At 37.8% G+C, this 12,340-nt stretch overlaps 1 long non-coding RNA gene across 1 annotated transcript in view; it reads left to right on the forward strand.

Annotated features, from left to right (window-relative positions):
* Positions 1–955: 955 nt before the first annotated feature.
* The window catches only part of LOC105479852 (uncharacterized), a 48,880-nt gene continuing 37,495 nt past the window's right edge, over positions 956–12,340 (forward strand). Inside the window, exon 1 of the long non-coding RNA XR_003017627.2 lies at positions 956–1,036. This is a non-coding gene — a long non-coding RNA (uncharacterized lncRNA). The remainder of the gene's footprint in view (positions 1,037–12,340) is intronic.

A 12,340-nucleotide genomic window follows, 5' to 3' on the forward strand; every position in this document is an offset into this window, starting at 1 on the left:
ATCAAGTAAAGAGAATTCCTACTAACAGGTGACAAACACAGAGGAAAGATATTGAAAATAACCTATATTCCAGAAGTTAATTTTCAGATAGATAATCAGGAACAGTTCATGTTCTAATAGTAGTGATTAACTAGGGAAAAAGTAACAAACTTGCTTATATAATTTTGATTATGGCAAATTTATTTAGCACACCAGAGCCTCAGCATTCCCAGCTGTAAATTGGGGCCAATAATTTTGACCCCAGAGAATGGTTTTGAGGATTAAATATGTGATGTATATGTAGCACTTTCCAAGGCATTTGCCACAGACTCATCATTGATTAAATATAAGCGTCTATCACCTTAGTTCCCACACAAGCCCAATGAACATCAACAATTCTTTCTTGTGCATCACCGGTGAACTGGGTGCTTGGAGGAAAGAGAAAATACTGTATGAATGCCAAGAATTTTCAGTGTATTTAGAGATAAGGAGCAACACAGAAAAATAAAAACCTCTGGGTCAGTTTCTACCCCATTTGCCCAATATGTAATTTCACCTCCCATTTCCAATGGAAGTATTTTCTTATGCAAAGAGTAATTCCCAGTGGTACAAAAAGAAGGTCAACCTGTGGACAACTTCATTTTTCCCTGTGAACCGCTGGCATTGACCACACTCCCCCAAGTTCTTCTGTGGTGAGTTAAAACCGTCAAGGATACCTTGCACGAAGCGCACAGTAGACACTGCTAGGGTTTTTTTTATTATAGTACCCCTTTTACACATGATGTTTTTTTGTTGGTATTGTTGTTAATGACAGAAAAGGAAAAAAATAGATTCTGGGACAGTTCCAAGGAAAGCTATTTGTTACTACAATTTTAATCATCCAGTTTCTCAATTAATGTTGTAATTCCTGTGGCTTGCTTCTGGAACTTCCTCCCAAAGCAGGCAGCTCCTCTGAAAACAGATACTCTCTTTCTCTAGGTTTTGGGTGATTTCTGTAGTTTGCATGACTCTCTCCTATGACAATAAGTCAGTTGTACAGAATCCAGGGTCACCACAGGTAAGTAGGTTGAAACAGACAATAATGTGAAGGAATCAGTAAAATCAGTGGTAAAGGAAGATGACCTTCCTGTTTTCTAGCTCTTCCTTTTCATTTTTCTTCTCTGCTTTATTTATTAAAGTCTTTTTAAACTGCTGCTCTAGCCTTGAGAATGTCCATTAGTGCAATACCCATTGAAAGTAACCATTAGAACATCAAAATAATAGAGAAGATACTATTAGACAACAGTCATTGCAAATGGGTTTCCTTTTCTTTCTAAAAATATAAAAGTTTATAATATACACAAACCTCAACCACTCTCATGGAAACCATTCATGGATATTCAGGTAGAAGTTTTGGACAAGAAAGAGGGCATTGGTAAAGTCAGTTTTCACTGCATCTCTAGCTAATAAAAACAGAAAAATCAAAGTAAAATAGAATTATAGAAATAGTATCTATCACTTTGTATTTTTACTGTGTGCTAAGAATGATTCGGAGTGATTTATATTTACTAACTTATAAAATTTTGTATATAATATATATTCCATTTTATAAGTAAGGAAACAGGCACGGCAAAGTTTAGTACTTGCCCAAGAATATACAGTGGAATATATGTAAGACTGCAGAGGGGGGTTAGGTATCTGTCCCTGGGCTAAATAAATACGGTTTGAAAATAACTATCTGGTTATGTGCAAACATGGAAAAGAATATCATTTCCTGCTATATAAAGTGAGAATTAAGAATGTGAACTAGGACATGAACTGTTTAACATAGACTTGCAAGGACTCATGTGTGGTGCAAATTTAATTCAACACGTAAACTATGACCAAGTCAAAGTCACCAGAAAAAGACTGAATGCAGCCAGACTCACCTACCCCATGCCCCTCCACCATCACTGGTGCACTAAATCTAGTAGTGTCTCGTATCTGTGACAGGTCTTGCACTTGACTTCTTATTTTGCACTATGAGCTCTTTAAGAGAAGGAGCCATGAGCATCTTTCATACATTCTTCATCATTAAATTATAAGCTCCTTTAGATCAAAGAATATGCCTAGTCATCTTTTGCCTTCCCTTTCTACTGAATCCAGGCCTAGCAAAGTGCCTGAGCGGTGCATATTGAGGGGTCAGAAAATGGCAGATAAAATGTCGAATGCCTTCTATAGATTTGAAAATGTGAAAGATACATTGAAAACAATTTTCTGCTAAATCAAGGAGCATGGGAGGCACACTTGGAGAAACAACACTGAATTTTCTTCACCAAGATCTTCTCTCTACCCTGACTTATACTTCTGATTATGGTGAGCATAGTGGCTGTAAAAAAAATGGTCACAGTATGTAAATATTTAAAGAAAACATGGAGAAAAATAAGTTGTAATGTGATTAATGGAGTTAATTATCTAATTATATAATAATGGAGCATTATGTCAAAAGTACTTCATTAAAAAAGTAACAATTACCTATAATTAAATTTTAAATTTGATTGAAGAATGTTGAATTCATTATTGCATTGAGGATCTCCCAGGATCATTTCCTTCTTCTATTAATTCTGTTTCTTTGAGGTTGAGCCTCACACTAAAAATCTGTAAACATTTTTTAAATTTTAACATAAATTAGTATTTAAAAATAAGGCTTAACTAGAGGCAGAGACAGCTACCTAAAAAAGTTATGATATTAGAGGATAAAAAATGTGTTCATTGCTCTGCAGTGCTAAGGCTAAGAGCTGAGTGACCTCAGTAGGTACAGCTCTATGTGTTACCATCTCCCTTTAAAATGGGGAAGTATGGGAATAAATGACAAATACCATATTTGAGAGAGTGGAGATACTCCAGCAACCCCTGAGACAATTGAAGAACATGACAAAAGTATGGCCCTTATCCTTGAGCGAATACTCATTTTTAGTAACTCTGTAAACCTAGATGAGATGTACTATGCAGTTGAACCTCTGGATTATTTACTAATATCCAGATTTCTCAGAAAACTGCTTAATTATAGCCTATTGAGAATTGGTGAATAAGTAAACATTGCATTCACAGTTATATTGGTGGAGGTACCCATCACCACCAAGGGGGAAGAACAGGAGTCAAAAGAGCTGCACGTCATTCCCAATTCTCCTGTGATTGGCTTGGCCAATGTGCCACCTCTCTTCTTCACTGACACTTCATCTACAACAAGGAGGCCATTTTTACTTCAGTGTTCACTTTACAGGGTTGCTGTGGCTGCCGAATGAGTCACGTGTATGACACTCTCTCTTAGGAACCATAAGGTATTATCCAAGTTAGCAGATCAACAAGGCCTAAATGGTAGCTGCTTTGTCCTGGACACCAGGATTCCAGCTACCTGATGTGGATCCTTTCCAAATGCTTAAGACATGAGGTACATGTAATGTTTTTCATAATTCCAATTGCCATCAAGAATTATCGATGACTTAGAGAGAACATTGATTTTTTTCAGGTGGTGTTTACATGCATTTTTTCTGCGGCCATTAGTGGTCCTCATAGAATTGATAGCTTTTTGAACCGTGACAATGAGATTATTGATTCTTGAAAGGGCCCTAATCTAGGAAAACTTTTTAAATGTTTGCTATTGGCTTTTATTAACATATAACGTAGCAACAGGATTGAAAAATTCAAGTATTGTGTGATTGCCTGGAAATCTCAAAGTAAAAATCGATGTAGTTAATCTATTTAATAAATCATGAAACACATACACACATGCGCGTGCGTGTGTGCAGGCACGCACACACACACACGGAAAGTCTGCTAAGATTCATTATTAAGAAGGTAATTTTGTGTGAACATGCTTTGCTGTGCCAGCTAGCTTTCCAGCTAATTTTTTGCCCTTACATGCCCAGCCATCTTAGGTGGAATCTACCAACCAACCTTTACTGGACTCCATTATGGCCTCTCCATGCCCACTTCTGACCCCAATCTCCCTGCTTGGTCACATAAAGCCTCCAAATCCCCCCATCTCTTTATTCTATATCCTCTTTTTATAATAAGCCAGCAGACTGAAATACACTCTTAATTGGGTCTTCATAATTCAGCATGAAGCATGCACTCTACCATCAGGCAAGAAATAGAAGCTGTGATATCTTCACAAACACCAGCTTTAGTGATGGCTTGTAAAATCCAGGGCACTGGGCATGGAAAAGTCAGATACAATAATTTAGAAAACCAAGATAATTAACATTTAAATGTCCAAAGTGATAGTGAATCAGACACAAAGTGCTACAGGGCACAGCTTACTTAACCACAAAATTAACAACCAAAAGAGTGACCCACAAGTCTCTCACGCCCTCCAGCACACACTTTTAATTAACAGAAGCGAGTCCACCTTTTTTCTTCAGATTTAAAGAGACTGAACAATGTACCCTTAAATAGTAATATATATATATATATATATATATATATATATATTTTAAAAAAAGATATAGGCAAGAGAAATTAAAATGTAGCACAGACAATAATCTATTCACAGTGAGGAAAATCTCCTAAATAATAATTTTGGAATTCCTACTAAGTTATCTAAAGAAGGAGAAAAATTCAATTCTATTTCTCTTTATAAATCTATTATTTTTAGTCCTATGGAAAACAATGAAATATACTATTAAGGCGGATAAATCTGGGTGTCCCTTGGTGCTAATAGAGCCACAAGGGGGGAAAAAAAACAGGGCAAGAAAATGGGATCATTTTTCTATCCAAATTTCAAAATGGGTGCTAAAGGGTAACCAGTGATTATAATGCTCTGATTTTTCAGAAAAGCCTATTGAGGCAATCTTCAAAGTCCTAGGGAGCTAATCTGAGCTTTAGGCATATCATTAATAAGAAGATAAGAAGGTATCCACCAAGCAGCGTATCTATTTATCTGGCAAGGCAATGTCTCTGGAGGCTTTACTAATACATGCACACTCCCACAGAACATATAATTTGGAATATTAGCAGTCTGATCAAGGAGTGATTAAAGGCTGCAGTCTCTAGAGTATAGAGGTGTTGTCCAACTTGGCCTAGAGAGTGCTAAGGCAAATACAACTTTGCCCTTGTAGGAGACCATCTTTCCTCTACATTGATACACATATACACACACAAGCCCCATACACACAGACATACTCTATATACAGTACACACAATACTCACTGCGAAGAGGAAGAAGAGGCATGGGTTTTGCAGGTAGATTCAAATACTAGGTTTTGTGCATGGACACATTTATTATTATACTTTAAGTTCTGGGGTACATGTGTAGAACATGCAGGTTACGTAGGTATACACGTGCCATGGTTGTTTGCTGCACCCATCAACCCATCATCTACATTACGTTTTTCTCTTAATGCTATTAACAATGTGAGATGTTCCCCTCCCTGATAGACACGTTTTTTAATCCTCCCTATCAAGCATTCCACCACCACCATCCCTGTAGAACACAGGAAGTTGTAAAGCCATCTGCGGCATACCCTTGGTGCTATCTTTGCACAAGTATCAGCCACAGATTAGCTAAAGGTAAGGTTTAACCTTCCTCGTGGTTAGAATGGAGGCTTAATTGGGTATGTGGGGCATAGCCTAGACTACACACACGTTAGAAAAGATGACAACTTTCTGAGATGAAGTGAGACCCTAGTGAATGATAAAGTCCCTGAGAAGAGCTTCGCCTTTGCACCCAGGTTCTTTCCTTCTCTTTCCCCCAAATGCCTGAAATTCGATCATTAAAATAGCTCTTCTTTGAGTGGTGCACTGTGCAACAAGAGGAACAATAAGGCATACTCTTAACAAGCTACCAAGTTATTCTATGAAAAACATTTCTCTTTACAGAGGCAGCAAAGACCAGGGAGAGTTCAGTCAGAGCTGTGACCTGCAAGGTTCCTTATCTGCCACAAACTAGAATTAATTTTGTAATAAAAATTATTATAAACACATTGTATAGTAATTTTCAAAGTGTTCCTTGCTTTTCTTATCAGACTTAATCCTCACAACACCTTATAAGTATGGTTTTACTTATTTTGCAGGTAAAGCAAGTAAAACTCAAAGTGTAGGGGATTTGCTTTAAATAACTCAGCTTATTGATGACAAAGCCAAAACTGAGACTCAGATATTTTGAGTCTTAATCTAATGTTATTCTCAGTAATCCCAGAAATGATGATTAGGAGACTTACATTCTAGTTCTGGATCTGATTCTAGATCACTCCCTGGCTTTGGACTAATCACCCAGTCTATGATTCTTTCCATCTTGAACAAGAATAGTCTGAAGTAGATAAGTACCTCTTCTTTTTTTTCTTTCAAATTTGCATTTAGGAGCATATATCATACCAAGAAACTGAAATCAAACCTTTCACACTCTGATTTCTCTGAAGTCACTGGGTATGTTGTAACAGGAATCAAAGACTAAAATTCAGGAGATGCAATTTCTAGGGAAGGATGTCAGGTACTTCCAGCACATCAGGGATTCATTAGTGAATATTACATTTTAATTATGTCCTGGAAATTTGGAAATCATACCAGGAATTTATTTTGGGGAGGCAATACACAATGTAAACATTTTATTTATATATTGAGTTACTAATTATAAGAATTTGAGCAAGACATTTAAAATCATATATTACTGTAAGAGACAAATAGTGAATGAGATTCAACAATGAAAGTAATGAATGAGAGCTGTGGTACAGGTATGCATAAAGTGCTTTGAGATTTCTATGTAAGGACTTGCCAGAAATTTTAGAAAAAGAGCTAATGTTTGAATTAGATACAAAATTATCCGAAGTATTTTCAAATTAGATGTAGATGTGGAACTAGAAACCTGTAGGAAGAAGAAATAGCATATACCAATGCATGGAAAATATGTATTGCTGTAGCTTAGAACAAAGATTTAAAAACCTCAAAAGGTGATTCTAGAAAAGCATGTTAGGATTTGGTTGTTAGATACTTTCTTGCTGTGCAAGAGAGTTTGGTAGTTATCCTATAGGCAACATGGAACTAGTAGAATTTAAAACAACAGGCATTATACTTAAAAGCAAATAAGCTTTCCATAGCATTCATTCTTTTGTCAACATCTCTGAAGTTTCTCAAGGTCATGTCGTCTTCTGGAAACAGAGATAGATAATTTAACACAATGAACACTGTCAGTCGTCCCAACCATCCAGGCCTGCATAATGCAAGAATGCAGGAATTCACATATATGACTTTGAGCCCAACTGCTGAATTTCCCTCGACAGTTATTTTGTCAATAAGAAAATAGTGCAAATATGACCAATTAGAGCGGAAAATAATCAGTAACACAATTAAGGAGATAATTTTTAGGAAATAAAAATGAAGGAGATGCCAAACATGAAAGTGTTTAAGAAATTTTAGGAACTAGGGATTCTCAAGGATTGGTTTTACTGACTTATTGTCAATTTGTAATACTCTAAATAATGGACAAAATCAAATCTACCACACAGAATAGAAATTGTTTGGTGATTCAGTGCCTTTGGTATCAGAGCTTTTAAAGTTCTTGGAACTTTATTTTTAGAAGACTGAAGACCAGGCAGCCTCAGGAATGGTCAATTATAAATGGAAGACTATAGATTGAGTCATTCTCTAGGAAAAATAGTTTGATCTCTCTAGAGACAGGCAATTCTCTGTTGAGTCACCCCTTGCATCAGATGCTCTATAAACAGCTCTGGAACTTTCTTCATGCTCTGGCCATTGGCTTCTGGTAAATGAGTCCTCCACGCCCTCTGAATCCACAGACGGATGAGCAAATGAGTCATATTTTAATTTTAAAATGAGTGCCAATATTTCAGCTTGAAGTCATAACTGTGTGTAAAGTATGGGGGGCGGAATTCTATTATTCTATTGATTTCTTACATCCTTCCTGAGGCTTAGCAATTTAAATAACAATTTTCAATGGTCTCGTAAGGTCATAGTCCTGGAGGGTGCAAAAGACATCAGGGAATCCTTGAATGGTGCAAGGACCTTGAGCAGGCAAGGACCATGTAGGTGGGAGATGCAGGAGGGTCGGGAATCACTCCCATTTTAGCACTACCATATGCTCCCCATTCTAGGTGAAGAATGCATCATAAAAAACAGTGTGACTGACCAAGGTTCTCTCTCTAACTGCAGCTAGTCTCTTGCCAATTCTTCCCATGCTAATTTCCTGAAAGGTTTTCTACCCTCTTTCCAGTTTCCCCTCCTTCCACTCACTGCTCAGTGTACCTTGCAAGGTTACAGATGATCTTCATATTGCTAAAGCCAATAAACTTCTAACATTCCTTATCTTACGGACATTCTTGTACCACTTGATATTATGCCTTCCTCTTTTTTATTTATGATAATCACAATAATAGAGTAATAGCTAATATTATTATTAAATATTTACCAGGAAGTATGCTACTAAATGTGCATTAACACTCTTCTTTTTGTTCAGAAATGCAAATTTGGCAAATTTCTTGGTCAGCAGACTAGGGCATGTATATTTTATGGTGGGAGTTCAGTGAAGAGTCCATATGGGGCTTTGTGTACCTGGGGACCCCCTCACTTTCCCAGGGATCATGTTAAAGAGTACTGAGATGGTTTGTCTGTGTCCCCACCCAGATGTCATCTTGAATTGCAGCTCCCATAATCCCAATGTGTTGTGGGAGGAAACCAGTGAGAGGTAATTAAATCATGGGGGCAGGTCTTTCCTGTGCTGTTCTCATGACAGTGAATAAGTCTCATGGGATCTGACGGTTTTATAAAGCGCAGTTCCCCTGCACACATGCTCTTGCCTGTCTCCATGTAAGACGTGCCTTGGCTCCTTCTTCACCTTCTTCCATGATTGTGAGGTGTCCCCAGCCATGTGGAACTGTGAGTCCATGAAACCTCTTTTTCTTTATAAATTATTCAGTCTCAGGTATTTCTTCATAGCAAATGGATTTCAAGTTGGACTAATACAAATGCCCACTGATCCCAAACCCTGCCTGCTGATACTGAGCTCTGATCTTACTCCTTGCAGGATGGCATTGGGTAGATGGAAGAGACCCCCAATAAAGTCCTTGGAGAAATAGGGTCTAATTCACCAGGCAATAAAGGACATAGGAATGCTGTGAAACACCCATGGCCTCACACTTATGTGGTGTTTGTCTGTCTTCCTCCCCCATTCTGCTTCTCTGTTTGATGAACTTTGGTCTGAGTTCCTGTGACTACACAAAGAACAGGCGGAAGCTGAGACCATAATGGCAACAGTTTCCATGAAACTTTACTTGCATTCCAGGGAGCAAATGCCGTACAGATAGTCCCAGGGTGAATCAATAAAGCATAAAGAAAACAGAAATGGATCATGTTTTTTGATGTTGAATGGCCACCAACAGAAAAGAATGTGTTAATTGATACAACATAACAAATGACTATGTTCTTTGGTCGGGAACAGACACACCGCCAGAGCCCCAAACCTAGGAGGCCATTCTGAAATCACATACAGTTCCCCACATGCTCTGGGGCCTCCTTGTGTCATTAAGGAGGTTTCTTTGTAGTTTTTAGTAGCGTGGATAATAACTCACTCATGTGTTTCTTATATCCTTTATACAATCTGTTTCATGTTTTCTCTCACTTGTTCCCTAAAGGTATTTAGTGGAAATACCTTCAAGTCCAACTGAAATAGAATTTCATCAGATTTATTTCTATTTAAGGATATTAATTATCCAGAATAGTAATATATTTCCTGTCTACATTCATGTATCAATATGACCATATTATTTTTTTCTTCAGTTCTTTATAGCAGTAAAACAATGAGTTCAAGAAAACTAACTTTGCTTAAAGTGCCGTAAGTCTTTCCTCCGGCTCTTGAGATGTCTATTTCACAAGATTACCCTTTGAGGAGTCTACATCCTGCTCAGTACAAGTGTGGTGCAGTAAGCTAAGGTCTCAAAATGGTCAATGTAGATAAATAAGCATTTTCTTGTTTGATCACCTCTAGTGTGTTATGTCTGGATCTATAAATTTCACGTGGTTTATCTCATTGAATCATCACACTAACTCTGCGAGGTTAATATTGTCACCCCTATTTTATAAATAAGAAAACTGATCTCAGAGAAATTAAAATTTCTAAGACCATGCAGATAATAAGAGGTAGAATCAGTGTTTACACTCATGTATATTTTTCCCTGCAGATTTTGTCCTTTATTCTGTATGAGGATCTCTCTGCCTTCCTATCTCTATTGCTGATATATGAGTTTAGGACCTCATGGCTCAGCAGGAGGTCAGTGGGAGGGATGCTTCATGAATTAGGCACAAACAAAAAGATAATTATTAGCTGGGCAGAACACCCCAGGTGGTATTCTGCATGGTAAAATAATCAAGCGAGTAGTAGTTCTGAGAAACACGGGAGGGCTTTGGGAACCTGGGCGGGCAAGGAGTTAGGAGGGTTGAACAGAACCTATTGAACATAGCTGTTTCCTTTGTGATCAGTATATGATTATTAAGTGAGTTAATAAAAGGAGGATTACAGAGAGATACATGATCATGATCATTGGGTATTTACCAAATTCTTGAGCTTTGTAAAAAACATTGCAGGCTTATCCTCAAATCTGAATGAAAAATATGGCAATGGTGTTAAAAAAAAAAATAGCTCTAGGGTTGTCATTTGCACTAGTGCTTAAACTTGACTGCCTTTTGGAATTATCTAGGCTGTTTCAAACATATTTTGTGATCAGGCTTTAATCTATTCCAATTATATAGACATTTCTGGTGGTGGGACCCAAGCACCAGTAATTTTTAAAGTGCTCTAGGTGATTCCAATATAGAACCAAATTTGAGATTGTAATAGATCTTTGTCTTTCGCCATAGCGCATGGTATGGAGTGTCCTGTGGTAAGGGCTATAACCTCACATTGGATAGAGACTTATTTGGGGGTCTGAAAACTAAAGAATTTGGACAAAGTTGACTTTTACCAAAGTATGTGAAATCCTGGTTCTATGACATAGTAGTAAGAATTAAATATAGAAAAAACAGGGCCTGGCTGGGCACGATGGCTCATGCCTATAATCCCAGCACTTTGAAAGGCCGAGGTGGGAGAATAATTTGAGGTCAGGAGTTGGTGACCAGCCTGACTAACATGGTGAAACCCTGTCCCTACTAAAAATACAAAAATTAGCTAGGCATGGTGGCACACACCTGTAATCCCAGCTACTTGGGAGGCTGAGGCATGAGAGTCCCTTGATCCTGGAAGGTGGAGGTTGCAGTGAGCCGAGACCATGCCACTGCACTCCAGCCTGAGCGACAGAGTGAGACTCTCCCTAAAAATAGAAAAAGAGGCCGGGCGCGGTGGCTCATGCCTGTAATCCTAGCATTTTGGGAGGCCAGGCGGGCGGATCACGAGGTCAGGAGATCGAGACCATTCTGGCTGACACGGTGAGACCCTGTCTCTACTAAAAATGCAGAAAATTAGCCGGGCGTGGTGGCGGGCGCCTGTAGTCCCAGCTACTCGGGAGGTTGAGGCAGGAGAATGGCGTGAACCCAGGAGGCGGAGCTTGCAGTGAGCCGAGGTCGCGCCACTGCACTCCAGCCTGGGCGACAGAGCGAGACTTCATCTCAAAAAAAAAAAAAAAAAGAAAGAAAAGAAAAAAACAAGGCTTATTTTCATTTTCAAATAAATTTGGAAAATACTAGGTTAACCACACAAGTGTCCTTTTTTTTCTTATTGCTATTTTTTTTAACATAGACCATTTCAGAGCCTTTAAAATTCGTGCATGCACTATAACTATCAAAAAAAGAGTCTCGTATGTTTTGCTTTCTAAATGTATTCACTATGTGTATTTGAACTAGTGTTTCATGAATAACAACAAAATGATTAATAAAACTAATCACAGCTTATTGAGATCTAGGTAGTCTATAAGTTACTTTAAATATATTACATTGTTTAGTTTGAGCCACAGAACAATAGTATGATTATATCTTACCATACCTATTTTATGGATGAAGACATTGATGTTTTAGTGGTTCAGTAATTTGCTCAAGTTTACACAATAATTGACAAAGCTGGAATTCAAATTGGGTCTTATAATTCTTGGTCCTATAACATTTCTTTGTATTAAAAGTGTCTATAAATATTTTCCGTAAAGTCCTATGCACAATAGATTTGGCCTAATAAGCAATTATTATACTCTAGCAATACTGACCATTTTCAAGTAATTTTCATTCTTTTAGGCACTGCAATGTTGGAGTGAAATTTTCCCATGAAAAACTATCTGGATTCTGCTTATTGGACTAAATACACTTTATGTGCATTGTAGAATAATTTCCCACAATCACCTTGAGCCCAGATTTCACACCCCTAAGGAACCCACCACTCCTACCCATGCCTCACATGGCTTACATCCCTTCT

Source organism: Macaca nemestrina, chromosome 13 (genome assembly GCF_043159975.1).
Source record: "Macaca nemestrina isolate mMacNem1 chromosome 13, mMacNem.hap1, whole genome shotgun sequence".
NCBI classification, from domain to species: domain Eukaryota; kingdom Metazoa; phylum Chordata; class Mammalia; order Primates; family Cercopithecidae; genus Macaca; species Macaca nemestrina.